General features: G+C 37.7%; 1 long non-coding RNA gene across 1 annotated transcript in view; it reads right to left on the bottom strand.

Annotated features, from left to right (window-relative positions):
* Window positions 1–14,034: 14,034 nt before the first annotated feature.
* Window positions 14,035–23,518, bottom strand: part of LOC308686317 — a 34,339-nt gene continuing 24,855 nt past the window's right edge. Inside the window, exons 2-3 of the long non-coding RNA XR_014029573.1 lie at window positions 16,254–16,430; window positions 14,035–16,110 (exon numbers count right to left, since the gene is read on the bottom strand). This is a non-coding gene — a long non-coding RNA (uncharacterized lncRNA). The remainder of the gene's footprint in view (window positions 16,111–16,253; window positions 16,431–23,518) is intronic.

Here is a 23,518-nt window from a genome sequence, read left to right on the forward strand (position 1 = left end):
TATCTTGATCGGGCACTGAGTTGTGCCATCTCTGAGCCAATCATTCTTTTCCAAGCTATCTCACATTGACAAGTTCTTCCTTTAGTTGGGCTCATCTCTTTGAAGCTATTTTATTTTAGCCATTATGTCCACTATGAAAATGAGCTGCTTCGCATATTGGGCGATTGTATATCTGTTGAAGTTATTAGTGGCGATCGGTTCGGAGGTGAACGCCGTAAGCGGAGCTCACATGTACACCCGGGATATAACTGCCATACATATTATTTCTGTTATTTAACATGTTTTTGTTATATTTGTTTAATCCATTCATGAATATTGAGTGTCGATGTTAACTAGGAACTAAAGCACATTTTGCGTTGTACTCTGACACTTTTAAGGGTGCAACAGGAAAAACACATATTTGGTCAGAAATTATTCTCCGTGTGTGGATTAAAGTTACACGTGTTTTGTGAGAAGTAAAGAAGATGTTTTTCATTTTTGTTTTTTTTTGAACCGGGTATTTTCAAGTGAACTTATTCCCTCTTGGTTGTGTGCAGCCAGCGAGGTATGTGTATTACGTTTGTAATACACATACAAACGAGCGAGCGAGAGTGAGGTCTGCGGTCTTGGCCATTAGTTGATTTACTTGTTTTTGTATAGGTAATACGTTGTCAAATATGTTTAAACTTAAATAAACTACCCATACAAGTAGTTATGTCTCTTTGTGTTAATTTGTCCTGTTATTGACGTAATGCGCGTCATTTACAAAATGCGCAACCAGATGTTCGAATAATTCGAATAGCTGTTTTTTAGAGGAAATATTCGAACGTCATTTTTGAGCAATTTTGACAGCCCTATATGACAGTGGAAACACATCAAGCATTGGTCCATGTTTAAAGGAAGGAGATGCCTTTTTATGTTGCACTTTAAGTTGTTTTTCATTAATTATGTTAAAAAGAAGATATTATGCCTTGTGCATTTTAAGTTGATTTTATATATTTTAATTTAATAATTTAAAAGTGTTAATAAATTAAAAAAAAAAAATTTTTGCTGATCCGAAAAATGATCCGATCCGTGACTCTGATCCGAGAAACGATCCGAACCGTGAGTTTTTTGATCCGTTGCACCCCTACTTGGATCCATTGCAATTCGCATATAAAAAAGCAAGAGGTACTGATGATGCAGTTTTAACATTATATAATTCAGTTGCTGAGCATGTACAATTAACTTCAAATTATGCTAGAATTTTGTTTTTAGATTTCACATCAGCTTTTAACACGATGAAGATTCACATTTTAATTCAGCGACTGATTGATTTGGGGTAAATGGTGGACTTATCTGGTGGATTAAAGATTTTCTATCTAATCGCCCGCAAAGAGTGGCTATTAATGGCAAACTGTCTGGAATTATCACATTAAATACAGGAGCCCCTCAGGGAGCAATTCTATCACCAATACTATTTTCTTTGTACATTAATGAGTATAGGATAAAAAATGAGGGGTTTAGTTTCCCTTAATATGCCGATGATATGGCACTTGTGGGTCTTATGAAAGTGGGAGATGTTGGTAGTGCTTCTGTATATTATGAACATGCTGAAGCACTTTTTGAGTGGTGCCAGTCGAGTGCACTGGTGATAAACACAAATAAGACAAAGGAGTTGGTAATAACTGGAGACAAGCGTAATATTTTGGGGTTGGAACCTGTAGTACTAAATGGAAATCCAATAGAATTTGTCTGTAATTTTAAGTATTGGGGACATATATTGATGCCCAACTTAATTTTTTAGAAAATACTGATAGCATTTGTAAGAAGGCTCACCAGAGGTTACATCTAATTAGGAGGTTGAATCACTTTGGTGTGAGCAAGATTATACTTGAAATGGTTTATAAAAATTTTGTGGAAAGTATTCTGGTTTTTAATATGACATCATGGTATGGTAACCTGACTGTTGTGAATAAAGCTAGACTGTCCAAGATTGTGAATGAGGCAAGCAAAATAATTGGTAAGACACAGAGACACTTGAATGATCTTTATCGTGGGAAAAGTAAGGAAAAGGCTTTAAAGATAGTAGGGGATGTTTCTCATCCTCTACATAGCAAGTTTCAACTGCTGCCGTCTGGAAGACGTTATAGGCAACCACGAGTAATTAGGAAGGTTTACCAATTATCCTTTGTGCCAAATGCTGTCAAGATTTTAAATGGTAATGATTGATGTGTGCTTTGTTTATTACATCCCCCCCTTTTTTTTTTTTTTTTTTTTTTTAATTGTATTTTATGTGTTATGTGTTGTTGTATTGATGTATGTGAAGCCAGAGACAAATTTCCACTACGTGGACAATAAAGTAAAGTAAAGTAAAAGTAAAGTTAGCGGAGATTGGCTGGCTGGAGCCTTCTTTTATGGCTCTGGGGTTGCTAATTTGGGGTCTGGAATGTTGGGTTCTGTGTGGAATTATGTTTGAACAATTCACCTGGAAGATTCATTTGTGTTTGATTCGCACTCAATCCTACATCATCTCTCCCGCGAGAGGTTTTATTGGCCAAATATGCAGCAGGATATAGAGGATTATGTAAATAAAAGATGCAGCTGCATTAAACAGAAACGTCCAAATCTTCCACAGAGAGCGCCCATGGGACACATCTCCACAAGCAGTCCATTTGAGTTAGTGTGCATCGACTATCTCCACCTGGAGCAAAGTCAAGGCTATGAGTACATCCTGGTCCTTGTTGACCACTTCACGCGCTTTGCTCAAGCATACCCAACAAGGAACAAATCGGGAAAAACAGCAGCCGATAAGATATTTCAAGACTTCATCCCTCGCTATGGTTATCCGGAGAAGCTCCACCATGATCAGGGGAAGGAGTTTGAGAACAGTTTGTTCAACAGGTTACAGCAGCTGGCTGGTATTGGTCATTCAAGAACCACACCGTACCACCCACAAGGTAATCCTGTGGAGAGACTAAACCGCATGCTTCTGCAGATGATGCGTACCCTGGAAGGGGAAAAAAAGAGTCCGTGGAAAGATCACCTGCCCCATGTTGTGCACGCCTACAACTGCACAAGACATGAGGCCACTGGCTTTTCCCCATTCTTCCTCTTATACGGGCGACCTCCACGCTTACCTGTTGACTTATTGTTCCCACCAAAGACCAGAGCCTGAGTCATCCGATCGACAGACATATGCACAGAAATGGGCAAAGAGGATGCATTTCGCATATGAAATTGCTGCAAACAACAGTGAAAAATCTTCAGCCAAAGGCAAGAGTCAGTATGACAAAGCAGTCAGGGGTGTTGTTATTCAGCCAGGCGACCGAGTGCTGGTAAAAAACCTGTCAGATAGAGGCGGGCCTGGAAAGTTGCGGGCTTACTGGGAGCAGAAAGTACACCGTGTTGTGGAGAGAGTTGATAATGGACCAGTTTAAAAAGTGCAACCTGAGAAGGGACCCAAAACCCTACGTGTGCTACACAGGAACCTACTCTTGCCAGTGAACGAACTGCCACTGGAGGAAACACTTCCTGCACCATGTCCAAAAGGAAAAACAAAACTGATAAAACAGAAACTAACCATTGCAGATACACATGAAGAAAACACAGACAGCTTTGATGAGGAATACACTTACCAGCAGATCCCATTCTACAGGTTGGTGAGATCCCAACAGGCAGAGCATCATCAAGCAGTGCATCATCCTCAGACTGAGCAAAGGCTAAGGGCTGAAGCTCATGAGCTTCACCCTACTGTCAGAGAGGACATAGACACCCATGATCATGTTCAGAACACATCACACACACAGGACAGAGCTTTTGAGGATTTCACAGTGGAGGATGATCATCAAGTGGAGGAAGAGCAAAAGGACAGGCCTCAAGTGGACATGGCAGTGGGGGAGGATGAACAGCAAAGGTGGAGGCAGTCAGAAGATTCCAAAGGACAGCCAGGCCCAGAAAACTGTTCACCTATGGTACACTGGGACAGCCATCTTACCAGCAGCAGAATGCAGGGGTAAACTCACTACTGTCAATCTACCCTCTCCTAAGTCATCTCAATACTGTTCCTCTTCCGTACTTCACACATCCACACCCTTACTATTACAATGGCTTCACCCATGCATATTGACATGTCACAGACTCACGTACATCTTAAGACATACAGTCAAATGTCAGGAGACATTTTAAAAAAAAACAGGGTAGAGTGTAAAGGGTTAAAAAGTGTTCACAGTGAGGCATAAGAGATGAAAAAAAAAGTAATTGAGTTAGTACAGTTAATTATACTACTATTTATTGCTAAAAAAAACAATGTGGAAAAAATAGACACCCATATAATTTTTTTCAGGATATTGTGTATTAAATAGTTATTAAAAGGCCAATTTCATTGTATTGTAATTGTTACTGTGGTGGGGCGATACTTAAAGAGGTCACTAGATGGCGCAGAGCGCTCGGGAGGAACTTAAAACCCGTAGGAGACAAACGCTGCAGAATAAAATACTGCAGTTGAGCTGAACGCAAGCTAAAGTTTCTGTCTCATTGTTTCTGCATACAGGATTTAAGAACACACCTACCCCCCTGACACCCACCAGGCCAGGGGGGCGACACTAGCAGTGGGTGTTGCCCTTTTCTTTGTGTTATAAAGAATGCCTTGTCCCATTGTGAGGCAAGCCTGAGACTCACATTTCTCTTGATCTTTCAAGTTAGAGCCATTCATTATCATCGAGATAAGAGACTTTAGGCTTGAAGGAAGTGAGGTTTCTTGACATCTTTCTGGGAATGAGCCAGTGAATTTGAAGCGTGTATGGTTGAATATGTCATTTCTAATAATCTTTGCAGGTTTTGCCAGGATGAGAGCGTCTTCATCAAAATCTCTCTTCCTCAGAGCTTCCCTTAGCATATTTCTCATGCCCTCCTCGAAAACAAGAACTGTATTCCTTCCATCAAATTGTTCTTGTGCATCTGGAAAGCATTGAAGCAAATGATTTTTCAATCTGGTTTTGTTGACTTGCTTCCTGACACCCAGTTCCTGAAGTCAATTTACATACAAAGAGTGGAGCTCAGATAGCAAAAGAGAAGGACTCCAGAATCAACACATGTTTCAACATAGTCCTGAAGTTCAATGAAAGCATGAGACTCATTCATTTTTTCATCTATGTTTTCTGGACATTGGTCGTTCTTACTAGCGAGTCCATGGTAGTGATTTCTCAGCTTTACAAGACATGGTAAATGGTATTTTGCCTCAATTGCAATTAAATCTCCTCCAATTATCCTTGTCATAAGCCTTGTGTCCTTAAGTTCTGTCATGTGGAGTGCCCGCGTGAGCCACTGGAGGGCACTCTCTCCCTGTATTATGTTTCACCATGGACTCATTATGTTTAATTATGTTTCAGTTGTGTTTGATTACCGGTTATTGAGTTCCTTATTTAAGCCTGAGTGATCCCTGTGTCCTTTGCGAAATCTTGTTGCACTGTAAGCGTACATCTCTGAGCATTATTCCCTGTTTTAGTGTTCTGTGTTTCCCTGGACTCTTGACCCTTGCCTGCTTTTTATGAACCTGTGCTGCCTGCCTCGACCTAAGCCTGTTATCACCACGAGTTACTGGACTGCCCCTTGTTTAACTGTGTGCCGGAGTTTATGTCTGCTTGTGTTTAAGTTGAAATAAAGTGCTGCACATGGATCCGACCGCCTCTGTCTGAACGTTACAAGTTCAGTGATCATGTTTCGGATATTCCTGTCAGTATCAAATGTTGATACTTCATGGAGAGCACCTTGATCTATGCCACCCTCACAGAAGAAGCACTTTCGAACATCCAGTCGTTGGCGTTTCATTGGCTTTCCCCCTCCAGATTCAACAGCATTCCGCACGTTCTTCTTTGTCGCTTTCATAAGCTTTGAATTGTTAAACTTTAGGTGGCTAGATTTGTGCCAAGAAGCAGAATGTGAAGCAAAATTGATAGCAGTTTCATAATTCCCAAAATAGAGTTTAGTTGGAAGATTGTCAATCGCCCTGAATTGCTCGACATTAGCAAGCAATGATCTATAGGCATGAGATTTATCACCACTTGTCCCAGGTGTCTGCAAGGGACATCTCAGAGGTTCAGAGGTGTCTTTCTGGCAAATAATACATAGAGCCCAGTTCAGCTCCATGTTGAAGTTTCAGAAACGTATTTTATGTAAGCATAAAAGAACGAATGAATCAAGACATTCTGACCTGCAACACGTCTACAATAGGCAACCAAAATAACTGAAAGTACGTCTAGCTATGTACTGTCACACACAAATAGAATTTAACCCTCTGAGGTGGATTTTCTTCACATTGTAGCACTATAAACTTAAATTACTCCGTCATTTATGGTCATACAGAAAAGAGAAATATAAAAAAGGAATCTGTGATATTTTTACTTTTGTATGTGTCCACTTACAATCAAATCAAAACACTGTGCTTTTGTAAAATAAAGAAAATAAACAGGTTGTGCGTTCTGCCTCTCCGTCGCGGTGAACTTTTTTTTCTTGAGCACGTCTATAAACTGAAACAAAACTCAGCGAATACTTGTCACACATTTATGAGCCATATACCTTTATAAACATTTAAGTGTGTACTTTTAAATGATCGGATTCAAACTGAAAACAAATATTCTCTGTTTAAGTAATTTGTATAAAACCAACAAGATGTCCAGCTTCTCAAACGCTTCCTAATTATTTTTAATTTGAACACGCCCACTCGCGCAAAAGACATTCACATGCAAATCTCCACATGGAACGCGAACGCGCTCGTTACCTCAGAAACAAACACCAAAACACTTCACAAGTCTCTGCTTTTCGTCGAGTTTGAAAGACGCGCCGTGAGCTTACATTGGATTTAGGCTACCTCAGAAGAAGAAGAACGCGATTTGAAGACAAGAAAGATGTAAGGTAAGAAATTCTTACATATTAGTTTGTTATTGTTGCATAAATTTCACATTGCAGTTGAACTGTTGCTAGAAATATGGTGAATATTTAGACCCGTGTTTACTGTTACTGTGTTTGTGGATATCTGCTCAAATGTAGATATGTATATGGTAACCATAATGTTTTATATTTGAGCGCGATCACGTTTGAATGTATCATATTTTGGATCGCGATCGCGTTTGAAAAGCACCAAACGGCTTCATGTTTTTACTATGATCTCATTTCATATCATCATAACGAATGGAAACATTTAAAGTAACATGATAATCAATATATTTTTCTCTAACTTAGTTGTTACTGAAATATTTTGGAAGATTTATAGGCTGCTATAGGTTATTGTTATTGTTATTATTATTTTATGCAGCACTGCGCATAGCCTATGCCTACAAGGCACAACAAACCTGGTGTTCATTATATTATTGTTGGAAACATTTATGTGTGTGTGTGTGTGTGTGTGTGTTCTGTGAATTTTAAAAAGCAATTTTAACCAGAAAATCTAAAATTTATTCCCAAAATCGTGCAGGCCTTTCTCTTGATATCAGTATGTTCACTTTTTTTTTCTTTCAGGGCCCAGATGCCACTCCTGCTGACTTCAACATTCACATGAGTCTCTGTACATGAACATGGTAAAGTGAAAATCAAACACCTTGGAAATGAAAGGTATGTACAATGTTTTTAGGAATGGCACAAAGGTCTCTGTCTTTGGATAATTGTTTTCAATGAGTGCTTTTTTGTCATTTGTTGTGTATTTTTGGATTATGTTGTGTTGTAAATAAATCCAAAAAATCTAAAAGCCATTCTTTTTTAAATCTCCTCATTCTTTGTGCAAGGTTGCTCAGAATGATAGGGCCTGATAGCTCCTAATATGGCCGTTAGGGGAGGGTCTTTGTCTTTCTCAGGTGTGAAAAGCTTAAAAGCTCCCGCATAAAGCTTTTTCACACAAAACGCGTCGTAAAATTTTTAAATCAATATATTGTCTTATCTGAATGAGCAGTCAGGGTGATTTTCACATAGTTTTAGAGCAAATATTCTAGGCTACGTCATACAATTTTCAAAAGTCTTGTGAAGAAATAATCAGTATGGGTTTCATGACCTTATTTCAGTGAGAAATTTTTTTTTGTATTTTCACAAACCACGGATAAATGTCATTATCTCAAAACAACAAACTTTTACACACATGCTGCTGATATATTATTGTAGCAGAGTTTGTGCTTAATACAGTGTAATTTAGACTTTAGCCATGAAAATGTCACAAGTAACAGAAATAAGCACAAATGTCAGAGCATGTCAGAACACCTCCAGGGCCCAGAAAACAGCTCAGACCCCAGAGGGTTAATGTGATGTGATGCAGCCTAACATAAAACTAATGACCAAACTATGAACTTAGTAGATAGCTATATGAATGACCTAGTTGAATTGAAAAATAAAAGAGAAAACCAAGATCTCTTAACATTTAAACATTTTTGCTGCCTTTTTTAATAATTCCGCCAATATTATACAGGGCTTTTTGAGTTTTGTTGAGGTATAAGATGTCTTGACACTTTGTTTTACACTTATAATTTGGAAGATCTACTGGCCTGAGCACAAATTAACAAAAGTAAGCTTATTCAGTTGTCTTAAAAGGCCAGAACCCTGAAAGTTTTACTTGAGAGGAAAAAAAAAAAAAAAAAAACGTTTTTCATGAATATTGTTTTTTAAGTGATTTGATTCTAAATTTCAATATTTCAGCTGGGCTCCTAGGCTGAAATCATTTAGGAGGTCCTAAAGAAGCTTCATGTAAAATTTGGTGTTTTTATCACCTCAGTAACGGTATTATTTAATATGTGCACTACCCAACTGGACTATAAAGCATCAGGGGGTCTGTGTCCATGCCAGCTATGCAAAATGGCACACCAGATCCTCCTGTGGTCCCAAGGAAAATAGCTTTCCCTGAGAGCAGTATACGTTCCAGGGTACCAAAACCTAGGAGCAGACATTCTGTCGAGGCAGGGGCTGAGGCCCAGGGAATGGAAACTTCACATATGGGAGGTATTTTGGCCAAGCAGAAGTATATCTTTTCGCATCTCAGGATACGACGCACTGTCCCCTTTGGTTCACCCTCACACACCCAGCTCCCTTGGAGCTGGACGTTGTGGTATAGACATGGCCGAGGCTACGTCTGTACGTTTTTCCCCGATTACTCTGCTCCCAGGAGTTCTGGAGAAGGTCCGCCAAGACAGAATAAGTCTACTACTAGTAGCGCCGTACTGGCCGAGCTGACTGGTGAGAAGGGAATGAGACGCTGTGTCAATTTGCCATACTTACTGCATCCCTGTGATCGACTTGCTGCGGCTAAATCGAAGCTGAAGCTGGTCAGGCCGGATGTGCTTTTATCCTATCCTAGTCGTGACGTCACCCACCTGTGACGTCACTCTCGTCATTGAACTAGCTGACACAAGTGCTTAAGACGCAATCACGCAGGGGTGTTCCCAAAGCGCCATCTCCCCCTTCTCAGGGAACTAGGGTTACAGTCGTAACCTGAGACGACTTTCTCTTTTGATTTAAGAATAACTTTCAGGTTTTCAGTATATGAAGCACAGCAGATGATTCACGTTCAGTCCAGTGCGTTCAAAGCTTGCGGTGAAACATCTGTGCAATCCTACTTAACATTTCACTCTAACCAAGTCCTGGGCCAATACACTTTTAAACATTCCCAATGTTTTCAATTGCCTCGTACAAACAATATGTAGAAAATGTATCGTTTTCCAGAAAGCACCCTGCGGAAGCCAGTCACTGACATGTGGCCTTAGGTTCAACTAGAGCATTCCCTTTATGAAAAAGAAGTATACTTCAAGTTTAATTTTATGAAGTATACTTAACCCTCTGGGGACCAAAAACGCGCCGGCACGTTTTGCTCGTTTTTTTTTTAGCAATGAAAAATAAACACAAAATGCTCTGTTAATTTTGATCTTTAATTTTCGTGTTATACATCAATCGATCCTGTTCAGTTTGTATTTTTTTTCTGTATACTCACAATAAAAATAAAGTGTTTTGCTTTTTGACAAATAAAGAAACTTTAACATGATGCGATTTCTGCCGTCTCTCTGTCAGTAAACTCCCATTTGAAACGCGTTCGAAAATGATCTATAACTCCGCGAAAATTCAGTCAAACAGGCAAACAGACCCACGGGCATAAAGCTTGAGATCGCACCTTTTAAATGAAGTCATTTATATAAAAAAACAAATATTATCAGCTTCTGTAATCTGTATAAAAAGAGAGCGACTCCAGTCGAGCTCATTACGAGCTCATTGACTTTAATTTGTTCACGCCTACTCACGGAGCGCGCTATTCACAAGATAATGTGCTAAGCCATCTATGCAAAACAGGTAAACGCCCCCAAGCAAATGCATTAAACGCTTCAAGTTTGATCATTTCGTCACCTGCACGTTGGGAAGATGACACGGTACACCGGTGCGGAAGCCCTTCAGTTCGTCCTGGATACTAGCGACGAAGAGTCCAGATTTTCATCAGAAGAGGAGCGCGACAACTCTGATGACGACCGTTTGTATTTGGAAGAGCGACTTGTCCAGCCGTGGATAGAATTTCGGATGAGTAAGTATTCTTACTTGCATTAGTTGACAAGCTATTCAAAACATGAGCTTACATATTATACTGGGTGGACTTGCCATCCAGAGTATTGACATTTGATGTCTACCTATATTCAACACGATCTAATGAAAGTGCACATCTATACCATGAATTTAATATCTCGTAGCCTACCATTTCAACGTCAAAAATGTTTTATTTAGTTTTTTTTGTGTACATGTGCTACACCCCTTGGTTAGGAAATTTGTATTTGTATGTGTAGCCTAAATGATATGTTTAGATCATTATGTATGAAAGATAGAATTTAGAAATTATTTTAGAAAGTAGGCCTAGTAGGTGTTTAGATTATATTTTGACTATATAAATGCTGCCTCATTATCATTAACGATGCATGCTCGCAAATATCAGTTGTAAATGTGTAAATGTGCTGAAATGTGTAAATATACCCAGTTAATGAAGTGCACAAATGTGTTAGGCTATTGTTTGCGGTGTGCCTCTCCGGTAATGGCCCATAGACACGCATATAGGCTTATTGCACGCGTCTAAAATTATTTACATCAGTTATTCATTATAGACTAATGCTACTATAGTTATATTTATGTAATAATATTCTTCAACTTTTTTTAAAGGAATGTAGCTTCATTACTACCTCCGCCTGCAACTCGGAGTGCGCTTAGCAACACAGTCAGAAATCAGAAAGAGTAAGTACATATTTACCCACTATTTTACAGATGTTAGTTCAATTTTGTTTATACTTAGTGTTAATAATATGAGCCTGTGTTAATAATATGAGCCTGTATGACTTTATTATTTATTTTTGGAGATTGGTTGATGTTAGGCTACATATGTTTTGTAACTTTTTTTAAAAGGAATGTAGCTTGTTCACTCTCGCCTTCCACTGCAACGAGGACACGCAGCAACAAAAATCAAATAGAGTAAGTACATATTTACCTTCTATTTTACAGATGTTAGTTACATTTTGTTTATATACTTAGTGATGATACAAATGTAGCCTATATGTGCCTGTTTGCAACAAATGTGTTGTTATGCATGCACAATATAACAATTATTGATTGGTAATGTTAATATAAAAGAGCTTATAGCCTATTGTGTTGCTTTATCAGCATTGCTAAATGCCCATAATATGCATGTGCTGGAATAGTACTCTGTAAAATATATGATAAAAATAGTTTTCAACTTTTTTTAAAAGGAATGTAGCTTGTTCACTCTCGCCTTCCACTGCAACTCGCAGGACACGGAGCAACGGAAATCAAAAAGAGTAAGTACATATTTATCTACTATTTTTTTTGCAAAAAATGCATGTTATGCATGCACAATATTACAATTATTGATTGGTAATGTTAATATAAAAGAGCTTATATATTTTTTGTTTTATCAACATGCTGATTGCCCTGCCCTGGCATGCTGATAGTACTTTGATCAACCTTTATTAACCTTTATTAATATTATTATTTTTATAGGAATGTGGCAAAGAGGGCCAAGACAAACATTCAGAGATACCTGCCTTTACTTTTGTTTTTACAAAATTACAATAAAACAGATTGAAAAACAAAACATTTGAATCTCCTCATTCTTTGTTCAGGCTGCCTCACCTGATGGCCCATTAGCACTCGGGGGAGCGTCTATGTCACACCCCTGGTCTGAATCTCATTAATATTGATGACCCATTACCACTCCCACGCATAAACCTCTTCTGACAAAAAAAACTGTTTTACAATGTTTAAATCAATGTAGTGTTTTATGTGAACAATTAGGCAGGATGATTTTCACATAATTTTGAAGCTAGAACTCAAAGGGACAACATCAATTAGTCAAAAGTCTTGTGGACACATATTTAATATGTTTTGTGTTCTTAAATCAGCAACTTTCATTTTATTTTTTTCCAATATCCACGCATAAACATTATTCTCTTAAAAATACAAACATCTACATACACGTTGCTCGCATATTATGGTAGCCCTGTTTGTGCTATATAGAGTGAATTTACACCTTTGCCATTAACATGTTTATAAATAACTGAAAAAAGCACAAATTTCAAGGCATGTCAGAACATCTCAAGGACCCCAAAAACAGCTTGGTCCCCAGAGGGTTAACCCCCTGAGGTCGACGGTATCGCCGGCGATACCAGCTCGCTTTTTTTCAGTTCAGTTCAAAAGAAATTAATTTTGCTCTGTGGACTTTGATATTACAAGCAAGTTTCATACATCAATCGATTCTGTTAAATGTGTATTATTTTTGTGTATACTCACAATAAAAACAAAGTATTGTGCTTTTTGCCAAATAAAGAAAAATAAACGTGATGCGAGTTCTGCCTTCTATCTGTCAGTGTAGTCCATTCTGAAACGTGTCCGAAAATGAACAATAACTCAGCGAATACTCAGTCAAACAGGCAAACAGACATACAGGCATGAAGCTTGAATTATCTTCTCTTAAATGAAGTAATTTATATAAAAAACAAATATTCTCATCTTGTGAAATCTGTATTAAAAGAGAGCGATTCCAGTCGACCTCATTACAACTAATTCAAATGTAATGTGACTCCGCCTACGGAGAGCGCGCACTATTCAAACGCAAATGAATGAGGCAATCCGCGCAATCCTGTGAACGCCCCCATATCAGCTCGAGAAACACAAGTTTATTCAGATCATTACTTTAACACCGTCTCGTAGCGCTGTGAGGAATAACAATAATGAAAAAAGTACCTCAGAAGTGCGGGTATATCGAGGAGCGAGCTGAGGAATACTGTAAGTTTTTTTTTTCTTCTCACGTGAATCGGGTTTCTGTTTATGAATGAATGAACGGCAGAGATGCGCGCTGTTTACCACAGCTCGCAAAAAGACAGTTTAAATTTAAATTGCGTCTGTGTGTGAATGAATGATGATGTTTTAGCAAACTGTATTGCCGTACTAAGTTGAGTAAAAATCGACAGAAATATGTTGAAATAAAATGTAGGCTATTTGTATAAGCAACGTTTTAAACTGAAAATTAACATTTATATGCCCTAATATTTCATAAAAACAACGTTACAGTCAGGCGTTTCTGTTTGTGTATGAATGTTTCGGTTTTAGCAAACTGTATTGCTACACTCAGTAAATATCGACTAAAATATGTTGAAATAAAATGTATTTGTATAAGCAACGTATTAAACTGCAAATTAACATTTATATTTCTTATAATAAAAATGAAAGACCTATGTTACAGACATATGAAAGACAACATTTCGTTGATTAGTTTTGGATAGATTATACATTTTTAATGTAAAATATCTGCCACCTCAAATAAGCTTTCAAATAAGTTTGCCAATATTTGCTTATGTTAAATATAATATGTTTTGTCAAAAATAAAGTTATCAAATAATCAATCAAATCCTTAACTTTGAAATATGTATGATAAAATGTATACTTTAGTTTTTACAAAGAAAGATTACACTTTCTTTGTAATTGAAACCTTTTTAATAAAAAAATATATTTACAAGGTAGATGTAAACAAACTATTAAAAGGTAAATATAAGCCTTTTCTTTAAATAACTTTTATTGTGTTTTATTATTGACAAATTTGGGGAGAGGATAAATATTCCAAAACTGAAAATACAGTATGAGAATTAACTGCACAATTACTAGACATGTTTTCCTTGGATATTATAGGCCAAATTGCAAGCACAATATGTGGAAAAATAAAAAAGAATTGAGATGCTTCCAACTGTTGCTCTTGCATTCTTGTGGCTCAGTGACTCACCTGAATGAATGGCTAATTAAGTATGCAGGCCCCATTGTCTCCTAAGGTGTGAACCACTATATGCATGACCGTTGACGCCCACTCCGCATATGGCCTTTCCAAACAGAAAGTGCTTTGCAAAATTCAAATCAATGTATTGTGTTATGTGAATGATAAGGCAGGGTGATTTTCACTTCATTTTGAAGAAAAAACACTAGGCAATGACATATTTTAGACAAAAGTCTTATTGGCACATATTTAGAATGTGTTTTATGGCCGTATTTCAGAAACTTTAGTTTTTAGTTTTTTCAATAACCATGCATAAACATTATTCTCTCAAAAATGCAGACATGTACATTCTTGTTGCTCACATTTCATGGTAGCCCTGTTTGTGCTAAATAGTGTGTAATTTTTTTTTGCCATTAATATGTTTATAAGCAACTGAAAAAAGCAAAAATGTCAGGGCATGTCAGAACATCTCAAGGACCCCAAAAACACCTTAGACCCCAGAGGGTTAAAGCAGTAGCCTAGCCTATAAACATTAAGGGCATTGAAACCAGGATCGTAACTAAAACGCGTTCCGCGTAATCTCTCAAAAATAATGCCACACTACTCCATGTATTTTTTTAAGGACTGCTTTTGAAATCACTATAAATTACTATGCAATTGTATCGCTCACGAGAGCTCTTCATTTATCTAATTCCTCAATAGAATAGTAAAAATATTCAGTGTCATTGCTCCTAATATCATCTCTATTTTTAACTTTTGATTCTATTTTTTCAGTTCTAAAATTGATTCTATCTTTGGTTCTATTCTGTTGTAGCCTAATAGGCCTATTTATATATATGAAAAATATGCCTATTAGGCTTAGGGTTTTATATTTAACCCACTTACATTTTAAAATACGGCAATTGCTGCTGTTTTGCACAATGTCCCTTTGCGCCACCTGGCGGTCATTTCGGGAACACCTTTGAAATGCGGCTGGTTTATTTTCGCCGCGGTGATTTCCGGCGCGGCGGTAATAGGCATTCTGGTTGTCCACCATCTGTATTGTATAAAGGGGCATAATAGGTGCCATTTAAAGTAACCTTAAACTAAAACTGTTTAACAAGAAAATACTATTATACAGTCTTCTACTTAAACATGTAATGTTTAATTCAATGTGATACTTTAATTTGCTGTGTAATACTTTATTTCACCAACGTGATGCTAAGTTTGTTAGTTGTTATGCAGTTGCTAGGATATTTCTTTATGGTTTAAATAAATTCCCAACACTTAGAATGAGCAATAGTAATATCAAACAAATATAATAATGGTGGGAACAACTCAATTGATCCACACTGATGCTCCAGAGTGAAGAAAAACCCGTTCCTGCTTAGAGATGCAAGATCATGTAAAGAGGCTGCCTGACCCTCGACTCGCTGTGAGTTCAATAGAGGTCAAAGTTTACATCCCACATTAACTCCAGCTCCAAGATCTGTGCTCTTATATCACATCCCATTACAGGCCTGCCAGATCTCAGAGAGGCCAAAGCCATCATCACACCTTCAGAGAGCGACAGAGAGGGGGGTTTAATAACCTAGAGTATGATATGATCTGAAGAGGGCTGTTTTCCATCTCTTGTATGAAAATAGTCTCTACTTGAACAGCTCTTCATTTCCTGCTGAACGCTGGAGAGATGCTTCACACCGGCCTCTCTGCATTCTGCCCTCGTCAACTGAGACCATGGCCTCTCAGGAGGCTTTTAGTTCGCTCTTGTGCAAAAGATGAAGAGGGGGTGGGGCTTTCTCCTCAATAACCTTCTGTAATTGGTCACAGCTGTGGGTCATCTGTCAATAAAGCTCCATGATTGGATAACCAGACCTCTGGATAATAAAAGACTCCTGACATAAACGTTAGAGACAGAGATAAAGAAGCAAGGGTTAAGCCTGTGTTTAAACGTTCAGAATATCAAAGTGATTTCGGTTGGTTTCAGTGTTATCAACAATCAGGACATGTGCTGTCCCTATTATCATAAGTAACATACAGCATGTTTCCCTGTGGACGTACATCTGATAGAAGGCCAGACTGTGAGGCACATTAGAAAACAAATTCAGTCCAACATCTGGCAGCCGTTAACCTGGATGGCACCTTCTACTGATGAGATCTGACCTCAGGTCTGGAGAGACGGTCCCTCTCCTGTCCTTCACCAACAGTAGTGTCCCTGAAAAACAGGGTGGATTTAGTGATTTGGGGGCCCCAGGCATAATATAGGAATGGGGCCCTATACAATTTCACACATTTACCTGGATCATCCTTAAGGTTACTTTCTCCATTGTGATGCTTGCTGCTGCACTGTCCAATTTATCCATACATTTTTCATCTACATGTTATAATGGCTTTTATTCTTTTGGACACTAGGTGGTGTTTGGGGTAATTTTCACTGCGCAATAAGGCAAGGCTGTAATTTTAACTTTAAAAATACATTTATTTGTATTTATTTTAACTACAAATTTAAATGAAATATAAAATAGTAATAATAATGGGAAGGAAATTATACATTTACACATTTAAATGATTTAAACCAATAATTAAGTACATATGTGCAGTGCATTCGGTGCCAGAGTTAATTGCCTGTGTAGAAAGTAATTGCGCATGTGTCCTCATCTTGGGTCCTTCACAGAAACGAGTGAGCGCCATTTAAAACAATAAAAATACAATACATACTGTTGCTCAGTAGTTATAGCTACAGATGCATTATTTTTTCATTTGCAGCAAGCAGGACACACAAGAAGCATGTTCAACGCGGGTAACACTTTTTTCCAGTGATTTCAATACAGCGTAACACATGTTGTGTCATCGGGAAGGCGTGGCCTATTTGAGAATCTGCATAGGTCAACGATCATGCGCAGTTTGGTTCAGATACCGGTCCGTGATCGCGGGTGTTTTGTGTCAGATTACATTCATACTGTTATAACTTTAGATACCTGTCCTGATCTCAGGGGTTTCGAGTCAGATTACATTCATATTGTTATAATTGCATTCATACTGTCATAACTTTAGATAGCCTACCTGTCCTGATCTCAGGAGTTTCGAGTCAGATTACATTCATACTGTTATAATTAAATTCATACCGTTATAACTTCAGATACCTGTCCTGATCGTAGGGGTTTTGTGTCAGATTACATTCATGCTGTTATAACTTCAGATAACTGTCCTGATCTCAGGGGTTTCAAGTCAGATTACATTCCTACTGTAATAATTACATTCATACTGTTATAACTTCAGATACCTGTACTGATCTCAGGGGTTTCGAGTCAGATTACATTCATACTGTAATAACTTCAGGTACCTGTCCTGATTGCAGGGGTTTCGTGTCAGATTACATTCATGCTGTTATAACTTCAGATAACTGTCCTGATCTCAGGGGTTTCAAGTCACATCTTCTTTATTTATATAGCGCTTTTAACAATGTAGATTGTTTCAAAGCAGCTTTACATAGATAAACGTATAATTTAAGGTAACAGAGATTGTTTTGGCTTTATAGCAGTTCTTTAATAAAGTTATTTTCCAGCTAAAGTTGATTGATTCGCTTCCGTCGCAACGATCATTTGTTATTAAATTTGGGGCCGCTAAGACGACACCATTCTCTCTACATAGACTTTAAACACGAACCTGTGAGAAACGCTGATGGCGGTCACATGCGCATTAAGAATTGGTTCTATAGTTATGTGCGTTTGAATATATGTGCGCAGGTTTGGAATTCCCTACAAATCAAGCCTAAACAAAGTACTGGCGTTTCCTTATAATTTTTGATACAGAATTTTATTTTATTTTATCAATTCGGGGTAGATACGCGAATTGAGTTTCCCGACAACGCTTTATCTGTAGAGTGGTAAAGAGATCCTCCATAGGGAGAGACTAGTTGGCACTTCAGCACTGCGTTGGATCGGGTCCAGGCAAAGGTCCTTCATCAGATCTGGATACGGCCTGGATCCGGCAGGCTGTGGGAAAACCTCGGGATAAACAAAGACACTAAAATTAGCGTAGATGCCATTCTTCTTATGATGTAACGAGTACATCAGGATTTATGGGAAGTGTTCCCGGTTCCAGCTGACCTAATCTATGCAGCCTAACATTGAATTATAGAAGTCTATAATGTATTATGTGAATGCTAGGTCAAAGAGATGTGTCTTTAGTCTAGCTTTGAACTGACAGAGTGTGTCTGCTTCCTGGACAATGTTAGGAAGACTGTTCCAAAGTTTTAGTGCTAAATAGGAGAAGGATCTACCGCCAGCAGTCGATTTTGATATTCTAGTTATTATCAACTGGCCGGAATTTTAAGATCGCAATAGACGTGAAGGACTATAATGCGTTAAGAGCTCGCTCAAGTACTGTGGAGTTAAACCATTTAGTGCTTTGTAAGTGATCAGCAATATTTTAACTAGTGCATTTAAACTGATGCAATGTTTAATAGGCAGCCAAGTGCAGTTTTGACAGAACCGGGCTAATATGGTCATACTTCCTGGTTCTGGTAAGAACTCGAGCTGCTGCGTTTTAGACCAGCTGTAGTTTGTTTATTAAGCGTGCAGGGCAACCACCCAGTAGAGCATTACAACAATCTAGCCTTGAGGTCATGAACGCATGAACTGTTCCGCATTTGTCAATGAGAGCATATGGCGTAATTTAGATATATTTTTAAGATGGAAAAATGCGGTTTTACAGATACTAGACACGTGACTTTCAAATGAAAGATTGGTATCAAAGCGCACACCCAGGTTCCTAACCGACGACGAAGACTCGACAGAGCAGCCATCAAGTGTTAGACAGTATTCTAGGTTATTATGTGAGGAAGTTTTTTGTCCAATAATTAGAATCTCTGTTTTTTCAGAATTAAGTAGTAGGAAATTACGAGTCATCCAATTTTTTATATCAGCTATGCATTCCGTTAATTTTGTGAATTGGTAAGTTTCGTTAGGTTTTGAAGAAATATACAGCTGAGTATCGTCGGCATAACAGTGAAAGCTAATGCCATGTTTCTTAATGATATCTCCTAATGGTAGCATGTACAGAGTGAACAGCAACGGTCCTAGTACTGAGCCTTGTGGTACGCCATACTGAACTTGTGATCGATGAGACATCTCTTCATTTACTGCTACAAACTGATAACGGTCAGATAAGTATGATTTAAACCATGCTAGTGCAATTTCACTAATGCCAACATAATTTTCGAGTCTATTTAAAAGAATGTTGTGGTCGATAGTGTCAAATGCAGCACTAAGATCGAGTAACACTAATAGAGAGACACAACCACGATCGGATGATAAGCGCAAATCATTTGTGACTCTAATGAGGGCAGTCTCGGTACTATAGTACGGTTTAAATCCTGAATGGAAATCTTCACAGATATCATTTCTTTCAAGAAAGGAACACAGTTGTGAAGACACTGCTTTTTCTAATATCTTTGACAGAAAAGGTAGATTCGAGATTGGCCTGTAATTGAATAATTCTGTAGGATCAAGTTGCGTTTTTTTAACAAGCGGTTTAATCATAGCCAGCTTAAAGGTTTGTGGTACGTATCCTAGAGACAAAGATGAATTAATGATATTAAGAAGAGGATCTATGACCTCTGGAAGTATTTCTTTCAGTAGCTTAGTCGGTATAGGGTCTAACATACATGTTGTAGATTTAGATGATTTAACAAGTTTAGTAAATTCTTCCTCTTCTATAGCAACGAACAAATCAAATTTTCCCTCAGGGAGACTACAATGCACTGCCTGATGCGATACTGTAGTAGACGGTTGCATAGTTATAATTTTCTCCCTGATATTATCAATCTTATAAGTGAAGAAGTTCATAAAGTCATTACTGCTGTGTTGCTTGGAAACTTCTGGGCTTGAAGCTTTCTTTTTCGTTAGTTTAGCCACCGTTTCAAATAAATACCTAGGATTATGTTTATTTTCTTCTAATAGACCCCTTCAATGTTTGTAAACATCGAACGCCTAGGTTGGGTGCGCGCGCAGCATGGGGTCAGAAAAATGGTGCGGCTAATAGACCGGCATATTGTGTCAAGGTTATGCACTGTCTTTGCCATCACAGGAACGGGAACAGAACCATAATAAACTTGTTTTAGATAATGGCGATTACCTGCCTGATTAGAGTCCTGCACGGGTTCGGACGGGTGACCCGCAAATTTTGCTCAAACGGGTGAAAAATATCCAACTGTGTCAGGTCGGACACGGGGGAAATACGGGTTTAAACACGGGTTTAAAACAATCACATGCAAACGTAAAAATATATTCATATTTTTAGGAACATGTCTACAAAAATATGCCTGTATTTCAAGTTGATAAAATAATTTAAAATCCACATCAGTTTATTTGCCCACGCGCCACGCCCTCCCAGGATCTTTCACTTTAAAAAATGCATCATAACCGCGCGCGCGATCTTGCAGTCGGCGAGATGGATGCTGAGGAGTTGAAGAGAAGAATAGCTAGTGGAGATTGTAAAGTTGTCGACAGTCATCAAAAATCAAGTCCAGTGTATGGGAGAAATTTGGAGTTATCTGAAGAAAATATTGTGAATGGCTTATTTGCTGTATAATAATAAACGGGAAGACAGGGACAATGCTACGATCAAAGATGTTCCTGTTTGTAGTGTTATTGTGTTATTGACAGTTATTGTGACAACAACGGTATAGTTAAGCCCTGGTAAGTAAACAAATGTTTTCTGTAAACTGTAGACTAGTTTAATAGTTAGGTGAAGTTCGAAATCTGGCATTAATTGTAACCTGTGTCATGCTACTTAGCAGATAGCAGTATCTATCTGAACCATAGACTGTAAAAAAAAAAAAAAATAGATCTGAACAGATGTCGTCTATTTTTTTTTTTAAATGGATGAGATCCTGCAGGAATCCTGAAACTTGACTCCACAACTGGTGTGATTTTCATAGTCCACGACGCAACAAGTAGGCATTTTTTCTTGACGAGAAATTATCTGGTTAACACACAATTCAATGGGATGGAATGAACTTTCTGACCCCGACATGCGCACTGCGAACTTAGAATTTTCCTGTGACGTCCCATATAAAAAAAAAAAACCCTGCATGGTTCATATACAGCAACCATATATCTTCCTTACTTAAATTGGCCAGAATTACCTTCTGTGTTTCAGTTAAGGCCAATACATGTCCTATACAAAATCAGACCGATTATGGCCCATTTCATACTAAATAGCACACATACAACTTGTAGGGGATTTTTGCGTTATATATGAATACTGTTAAAAGACTTATATGAGTTTTACATGACAAAAGTATGCAAATGTGTATGGTATTAGTAGAAATATATAAAACTCATATAAAATTCATATATAAATCATTTAAAGTTCTTATATTGAATCATATGCTAGTCAAATTAAAGTCATATAGAATTTATACACATTTTGTGTCATTTGTTTATGTTTCATACAGATTTCATGTTTTGATGACCAACACCTGATTCACTTATATGCAGTTGGCAAATTTTTAAATTGTACAGTGCAGAAGCCGGTTTGAGGATTACTGTCAGAATATCATTGACCTTTGTGAAGACTGTTAATTTGCCCACAGGATTTGAAAGAGCAGTTATAAAGCAATGACATTGTAAGACCGTGTATTTACATTAATTGTGAACTGTCTGGGCCTGTTGTTTGTGAACAAATCATAACATATTATTGCAAATGAACAAAGTTGAGTCAAATATGTTTCTAGAACAGTGATTAAAATGTTGAAAATTGGCTGGAATATGTTTTTATGGCAAGCCGTTTTAACATTTAATCATTTCAACCGACTAGTATCTATTTTCATGCTACTAGTACTTATTTTTTTAGATACTAGTATCTATTCCATTAAGTAGGCTACTAGTACTTATTCATTAGCTACTAGTGCCTATTCTTTAGATACTAGTGCTTATTCTTTAGGTACTAGTACTTATTCATTAGATACTAGTTCTTATTTATTAAATAATAGTACCTATTAACCCTCAGAGGTCGGAGATCACGCCGGCGTGATCTGCTCGCTTTTTTCCTTATGAGTTGAATTGAGACCCAAAATACTCTTTTGACTTTGATTTTACAAAACAAGTTTCATACATCAATCGATTCTGTTAAATGTGTATTATTTTTGTGTATACTCACAATAAAAACAAAGTGTTGTGCTTTTTGCCAAATAAAGAAAAATAAACGTGATGCGAGTTCTGCCTTCTATCTGCCAGTGTCGTCCATTCTGAAACGCGTCCGAAAATGAACAATAACTCAGCGAATACTCAGTCAAACAGGCAAACAGACATACAGGCATGAAGCTTGAATTCTCTTCTCTTAAATGAAGTAATTTATATAAAAAACAAATATTCTCATGTTGTGAAATCTGTATTAAAAGAGAGCGATTCCAGTCGACCTCATTAGAGCTAATTCAAATGTAATGTGACTCCGCCCACGGAGAGCGCGCACTATTCAAACGCTAATGAATGAGGCAATCCAAGCAAACCTGTGAACGCCCACATATCAGTTTATTCAGATCATTACTTTAACACCGTCTCAGCAGCGCTGTGAGCAATAACAATAATGAAAAAAGTACCTCAGAAGTGCGGGTATATCGAGGAGCGAGCTGAGGAATACTGTACGTTTTTTTTTTCTTCTCACGTGAATCGGGTTTCTGTTTTTGATGAATGAACGGCAGAGATGCGCGCTGTTTACCACAGCTCGCAAAAAGACAGTTTAAATTTAAATCGCGTGTGTGAATGAATGATGATGTTTCAGCAAACTGTATTACTATACTGAGATGAGTAAAAATCGACTGAAATATGTTGAAATAAAATGTAGGCAATTTGTATAAGCAATACGTATTAAACTGCAAATTAACATTTATATGCCCTAATATTTCATAAAAACAACGTTACAGTGTAACAACATTGGCTATCGAATCATTCGTCGTTGGTTTGAATTAACAAATTCGGACTCTCTGTGTTTTCTAAGCACATTCCTGCCCAAAACGTTCTTTGCTAAGCTTATCAGAGCTTGTAACCTCCTGACTTCGAAATTACAAATCATACGCCAGGCTCCATAAAGACTGGAACAACTTGACTTTTACGATCTAAATTGCACCTTGGAGAATAATAAAAGTCCATACATTCTCTTCACTTTGCAAAGTTCTACATTCCAAACCCCCCCTTTTCCCCTCTCTGGACCACAGAGAGATAACGAAACTTGAAACTTTCTACACACACACACACACACACACAAACATCCTCCTATAGAAATATAGTTTTAATGTAT

Source organism: Scardinius erythrophthalmus (genome assembly GCF_964197995.2).
Source record: "Scardinius erythrophthalmus genome assembly, contig: HAP1_SCAFFOLD_132, whole genome shotgun sequence".
Classification (NCBI taxonomy): Eukaryota; Metazoa; Chordata; class Actinopteri; order Cypriniformes; family Leuciscidae; genus Scardinius; species Scardinius erythrophthalmus.